Here is a 6,829-nt window from a genome sequence, read left to right as displayed (position 1 = left end):
ATACATGAATGTATATATATACCTATATATGTATATATATATATATATATTTATATATATATATATATATATATATACCTATACACACACACACACACACACACACACACACACACACACATATATATATATATATATATACACACACACACCTTACTACGTAGATATGTGTACGTACGTGTTTGTCTTTTGTGTTTATGTTTGTTTGTGTATGTTTGTTTTGTTGAAAGTGTGAAAAACTTTCACAGGATAATGTTTCACCGCGGAAAAGGACATTCACTCAAACACGCATCCCTATACATGAACACAAATAAACACACAGGAAGCGCCCACTTTCAAACGCACATGCATTCATGCAAGCTCGCTCACACATACACATATGTAGCGATTCATACATGTATCCGTATATGTGCCTTTACTCCAAGTGCGTGAGTGTACGTGTCTGTACATATACATATGTCACAGCAAACATATTCACATAACTATGTAATTTATGTTGACATATATTCACACGCATAAAACCGTTTAAGTACATACATTTATACCTACATACAACGTTCAAATACGTATGCATTAATACATATATGCATTCATACATTTATGCATTCGCAATTACATACACGCGCAAAGATAATATATACGCAGATATATGCATTTGCAATGAGAACATATACGCAGTTATGTACATGAACAAAGAAAATATACGCAAATACATATATATGCAGAGAATATATATGCAGATGTCTACATATACAAACATCAAAAAGACGAGCTTAACCATGGACAACTGTTTCGAAAACTTCAGCTTGTAAATCCGGTTAATAAATTTAAATTTATACCAATAAGAATGATATAAATAATAATATGGGCATAGTTTGTGAGTAAATCCCTAAGTGACAATCTAGAAAAGCGTGGGTTTTCAAAGAAGAGAAACTAACTAGCTAACAGGCACATTGCAAGTAAGCGGAACAATAAAAATATGGAAGGGTTTTCTCAAGTTTAAAATGTGACTTTGTTTTTGTTATCAACATCCCAACGACGGAGCTTTGTATCTTTGTTGGAAACCAGCTCTTCCCATATAGGAAGGCTTCAAATAATTAAAAGTAGAACAGTACACGCATACGGACATATTAACGTGTATACAAGCATACCTCACCCTATGTCGAATTTACTTGTCTCCAGGCGAAACCCATAATAACTATTCTCAGTTCTGTATTTCATTTATGAATGCATTTTCAATAATATATGCTTAATAAAAACTTATTTTAAGCTTACAAACAAATAATTTCTATTTTTTAATGCAGTACAGTAAAAAAAAATGTAATCTAAATTTACGAATACAATTTGACGTTGTTTACCATACACCGCAGACACTTTATTCATGAACGTGGTTTGCAATAGGAAATCGTAAAGTAAAAGGCATTTTTAAGCTTAAAAAATATATTCAGTAATTATTATCATTTTGCAATAGTAAAAATAAACTAAATTATTTTAAATTTACCAATACATATATACAATTTGGTGGATCGCGGATGTAGATAGCTCTGGATCGTCAACATTAACAGCTAACTCTGGCTGTTCTTATTGTTCGATGCGCTTAAAAAACCGGTTGAGTGTTCCTTGAACTGTCTTCTTTTCTCCTCAAGGAGCAAAAAGCTTTGTGACATTATAAAGATCAAAAGCTTTGTGACAAGCCCCCATAATCTTGAAAAAGCGTTGAGCATTTGGATTCATATACTCGAACACAGAAAGACCTTGTTCGATATATGCAAATGGTTGCTGCATTTTCTTAATGGTAAAGTGACGTGACTTAGGTTCGACTTCTTCTTCTTCTGTATTTTGCTGCCCGTGAAGTTCTATCAAATCCTCGTTCGTCAAGGGCTGCTTGTCTTTTTCAAATAAATCTGAAATTTACCTCCTTCAAATCCATTTCCAGTTCTTTGCTCGTAGTCACCAAAGTTTTGTTGATGGCAACATTATCAAACCCCTTAAAATCATTCACGAATTGCGGGCATAGCTTCTTCCATATACCATTCATAGCCGTGCTCTGTACATCATTTCTTGCCGCTGCTATGTTCTGTACAGCCTTGTAGATATCGTATCTCTTCCAAAAGTCACGAAGTGTGATGGACTCATCAAGATCAGTTGCAGCTATTGCTTGCCGCCGTGTACGCTTCATATAGTAATGCTTTTATTCCCTGATCCATTGGCTGCAGAAGAGACGTGGTGTTCGGAGGGAGGGATACGACGGTAATCTTGGGGTCAAAATCTACGATGTTTTGCTGGTAGCCAGGCGTATAATCTAAGATAAGTAAAACCTTAAAAGGAATCCCCTTCTCCTTACAGTACTTCTTTGTCGCTGGGATAAAATGATTGAAGAGCCAATCTTCAAAAAACAAAACAGTAACCCATGCTTTTGAATTAGCCATCCATATAACAGAGAGAGATGCCTTGGGCATGTTCTTCGGGGCACGGGTGTTGTGTGCATGATACACAAGTAATGGCTTTAACTGAAAATCTCCTGCACAGTTACTTCCCAACGTAATGGTCACACGTTCTTTTGAGACCCTTTAGCCTCGAATAGTTTTCTCCTCCTTAGAAACAAATGAACGGTCTGGAAATTTTTTCGAATACAATCCAGTTTCGTCTACGTTAAAAATCTTTTCGGGAAGAAACCCGTTTTCTTCGATGATTTTCTTTAATACATTAGGAAATTCCCCTGTTGCTTGTTCGTCAGTTGATGCACTTTCACCTTGCTTCTTAATGGAGTGATAACTTCTTCACTCCTTAAATCTAATGAACCATTCTTGAGTTGCCTTTAACTCTACATCTTTCTCATCTGGATATTTTTTTTCTTCAGGTCCTCAAAGACAACGCTTTCTCTTGAATGATTTCTTGACTAATAGTAGCACGCTGACGATTCAACTTAACAATCCAAAGAGAAAGAAGACTTTCCATTTCTTCAAAGCTCTTGCCTCTTTTCTTATTGATGACTGTGTACGTCATCCCTGGGGCTTCAGATTTGATATGAGCTAAAGATATGGTGTGTGTGTGTGTGTGTGTGTGTGTGTGTGTGTGTGTGTGTGTGTGTGTGTGTGTGTGTCTGTCTGTCTATTTGTTTGTCCCCCCTCCCCGCCATGCGATGCTGGTGTGTTTACGTCCTCGTAACTTACCGGTCCGGCAAAAAGAGACCGATAGAATAAGTACTAGGCTTACAAAAAATAAGTTCCGGGGTCGATTTGCTCGACTAAAAGGTCGTGCTCCAGCATGGCTGCAGTCAAATCACTGAAACAAGTAAAAGAATAAAAGAATATATATATAAATGTGCATACATGCATATGTACATCAATATATATCTTGCCTATTACTATAGAGTAGAGGCGCAATGGCCCAGTGGTTAGGGCAGCGGACTCGCGGTCATAGGATCGCGGTTTCGATTCCCAGACCGGGCGTTGTGAGTATTTATTGAGCGAAAACACCTAAAGCTCCACGAGGCTCCGGCAGGGGATGGTGGCGAACCCTGCTGTACTCTTTCACCACAGCTTTCTCTCCCTCTTACTTCCTGTTTCTATTGTGCCTGTAATTCAAAGGGTCAGCCTTGTCACACTGTGTCATGCTGAATATCCCCGAGAACTACGTTAAAGGTACACGTGTCTGTGGAGTGCTCAGCCACTTTCACGTTAATTTCACGAGCAGGTTGTTCCGTTGATCGGATCCACTGGAACCCTCGACGTCGTAAGCTACGGAGTGCAACTGTGATCCAGAAACTCCAGGGTGGAAAAGCACCTGGAAGAGACTTGATAATACAAGAACCTAACATTCTACCGACTATATCTTCTCAATCTATACTAGCATCTCTCATTAGGAACAGTAGCAGACTACACTAGTTAGCTCTGGCAGAGACAAAATTGATCCCTAAATGCAGAACAACGCACATGGCCAATAACTACCGGCCAATTGCATGTGAGAGCTTAATATATAAGATATAAACAGCATGTTTAAACTTGTTCCTCAAGGATTACTGTTAAACCAATAACATCATCACAGCAGAAGAAATAGCTGGGAAAAAGTGAGTCTGGTGATGTGCCGAGCAATAGTTGATCGACAAAATTGTTATGCCGGAGATGCGAGAGCATTGGAGGGAAGCCTTTGTCTCTGATCTCCACTCATGGATGCTAGAAGCCCTTTAACTTGCTAAAGTTCCAGTGAGCATAGACAAAGCTATAGCTGACGTGACTTCATATATAAATTCTCCACCTGGTTGGGATGCTGGTCCATCGCAGGCTTACTCATCTTTGCCAGCTGAATGTACTGGAGCAACGTGAAATGGAGTGTTTTGCTCAAGAACACAACATTCAACCAGCCCAGGAATCGAAACGGCAAACTTATGATCATGAATCCAACACCTTAACCACTAAGCCACACGCTTCCACAGGTGTGGAAAGGTATGAGACCTAATTGATGTCAGCAAGTTTTCGTTCTTTTAGTAACCTCTCCTCTGCCGAGAATCCAATATTACTGCTGGCTCATTACAGTTTCTGCACTTAAATTCCAGCGCTTACAATTTTCAGTCTCCTGTTTCCTATCATTTGTGAATACGGCTTTGCCTCCGTGGTCTTCCAGTAACATGCAGAGTTTATTTAGAAAACTTTTCTGAGACTATGAGGGTCTCTGCTTCTGGAATAGCCCTGTAGTCAGAAAAACGCAAACGTATACAAAAAAAAAAAAACTTGGTGGGGGAGGCAGAGGGAAACGGGATGTGGTGACAATCAGAATTACAGAATAAATAGGGTATGGAACAATTTAAGAGGGCAATGAACTCTAAGGAGTAACCGGAAATGCATGGAGGAGAAAGTGCGACATAGATGTCTAGTGGTCTGTAGCGAAAATTGGGCAAGGATAGGCAAGGGATTGAAATGATAACAACGAAGATGATGATGATGATGATGATGATGATAATAGTAATAATAATAATAATAATAATAACAGCAATAACAACAACAACAATAATAACAACGACAACGACGATGAAGAGGAGGAGGTGGCAGAAGTGGAAGAAGTGGGTGATGATGGTGATGATGGTGATGAGGATGACTGTCGTAGTGGTAGTAGTAGCGGCGGTGATGGTGGCGGTGGTGGTGGCGGTGGTGGTGGTGGTAGTGGTGGTGGTGGCGGTGCTGCTGCTGCTGCTGCTGCTGCTGGTGTTCATTCTCCTCCTCCTCCTCCTCCTCATCATCATCATTGGTTATCATCACTATTTCCTTTGCTAGATGAGAATCCGTTGAGGAGGACGTTACAAGGATAGCTTACGATTTCTGTTGGTGATTAATTAAAGACGAGGAGGAGGAGGAGGGAGAAATGGCAGAGACAAAGATAGAAAGCATACGTAGTAAGAGCAAGCAAAAATTGTAAATACTTTCATGAAGAGGTCCTCCTAATACGAGAGAGCCTCTCACTAGGATTAACCAAAGAACCCGTCAGACAAAACTGACAATGTGTGTCTGTGGGTCTGTATGTGTGCATCGCAAATACTCAAGGACTACCAAAATGATTTCATTCAAATTTTGCACGTGATTTACTTAGGGTCCCCGCATTGTCATGCGCCAAAAATATTTTCAACTTCTTGTATAATGACAGCCCGGAGCAATGTCTTATCTGTTGCAGTATTTCAGTATTACGTATCAAAAGTGAAACAATGACATCTCTATTGTAAGGTGAGATAGTACTTTCAGTTAGGTTAGTGAAACGATTAATACTTTCATTATGTATATACATATTAGTTTCATTCTATTACTTTCACTATGATATATTCATGTATGTATATGTATGCATATATGTGTATGTATGTATATGTATATGTACATATATATTTATATATATATGTATATACATATATTTATGTGTATATATATACATGTTTGTATTTATATGTATATATATACGTGCATACATATGTATGTATATTTATGTATATATATATATATATGTATATATATACGTGTGCATATATGCATATGCATGTATATATGTGGATATATATATTTGATATCGATCCAATGTACTCGTGTGTGTGCGTGTGTGCTGTGTATGTGTGTCCGTGTGTGTCTGCGTGTGTGTCTGTGTGTATGTATGTATGTGTCTGTGTGTGAGTTTTTGTGTGCATGCGTGTATAGGAGCAGGCGTGGCTGTCTGGTAAGAGGCTTGCTTCACAATGATACGGTTCCGGGTTCAGTCCCACTGCGTGGCACCTTGGGCAAATATCTTCTACTATGGCCTCAGGCTGGGCAAAGCCTTGTGAGTGGATTTGGTAGACAGAAACTGAAAGAAGCCTGTTGTGTGCGTGTATATTTTCGGGTCTGTTTGTACCCCTATCGATCCTTTGACGACCGCTGTTGGTGTGTTTACGTTACCGTAACTGAGCAGTTGAGTTGTAGGAACCCAATAGAATAAGGACCAGGATTTTAAAAAATCCATCTTGTGGTCGATTAGTGTGACTTAAAATGCTTCAAGGCGGTGCCCCAGCATGGTCGTACCTAAATGACTGAAACAAGTAAAAGATAAAGTATATATATGTATATATAAAAGATAAAGGATATATATATATATATATATATATATATATATATATATATAAACAAATAGTAAATGAGTATATGCATATATACGTACAGGTATGTGCATACCGACATCCACCTGTATGTATAGGTGCATATCTGGGTACAGGACATTGCAAACAAAACGTAGACGAGAAAACACACAACCCACATAGAGAACATTCTTCTTCATCAGCTACCCCCGTTTTAACACCGGCATATATATATATATATAT

This window comes from Octopus bimaculoides, chromosome 27, assembly GCF_046866305.1.
Source record: "Octopus bimaculoides isolate indiv1 chromosome 27, ASM4686630v1, whole genome shotgun sequence".
NCBI lineage: Eukaryota > Metazoa > Mollusca > Cephalopoda > Octopoda > Octopodidae > Octopus > Octopus bimaculoides.
Note: the sequence above shows the minus strand (reverse complement) of the source record.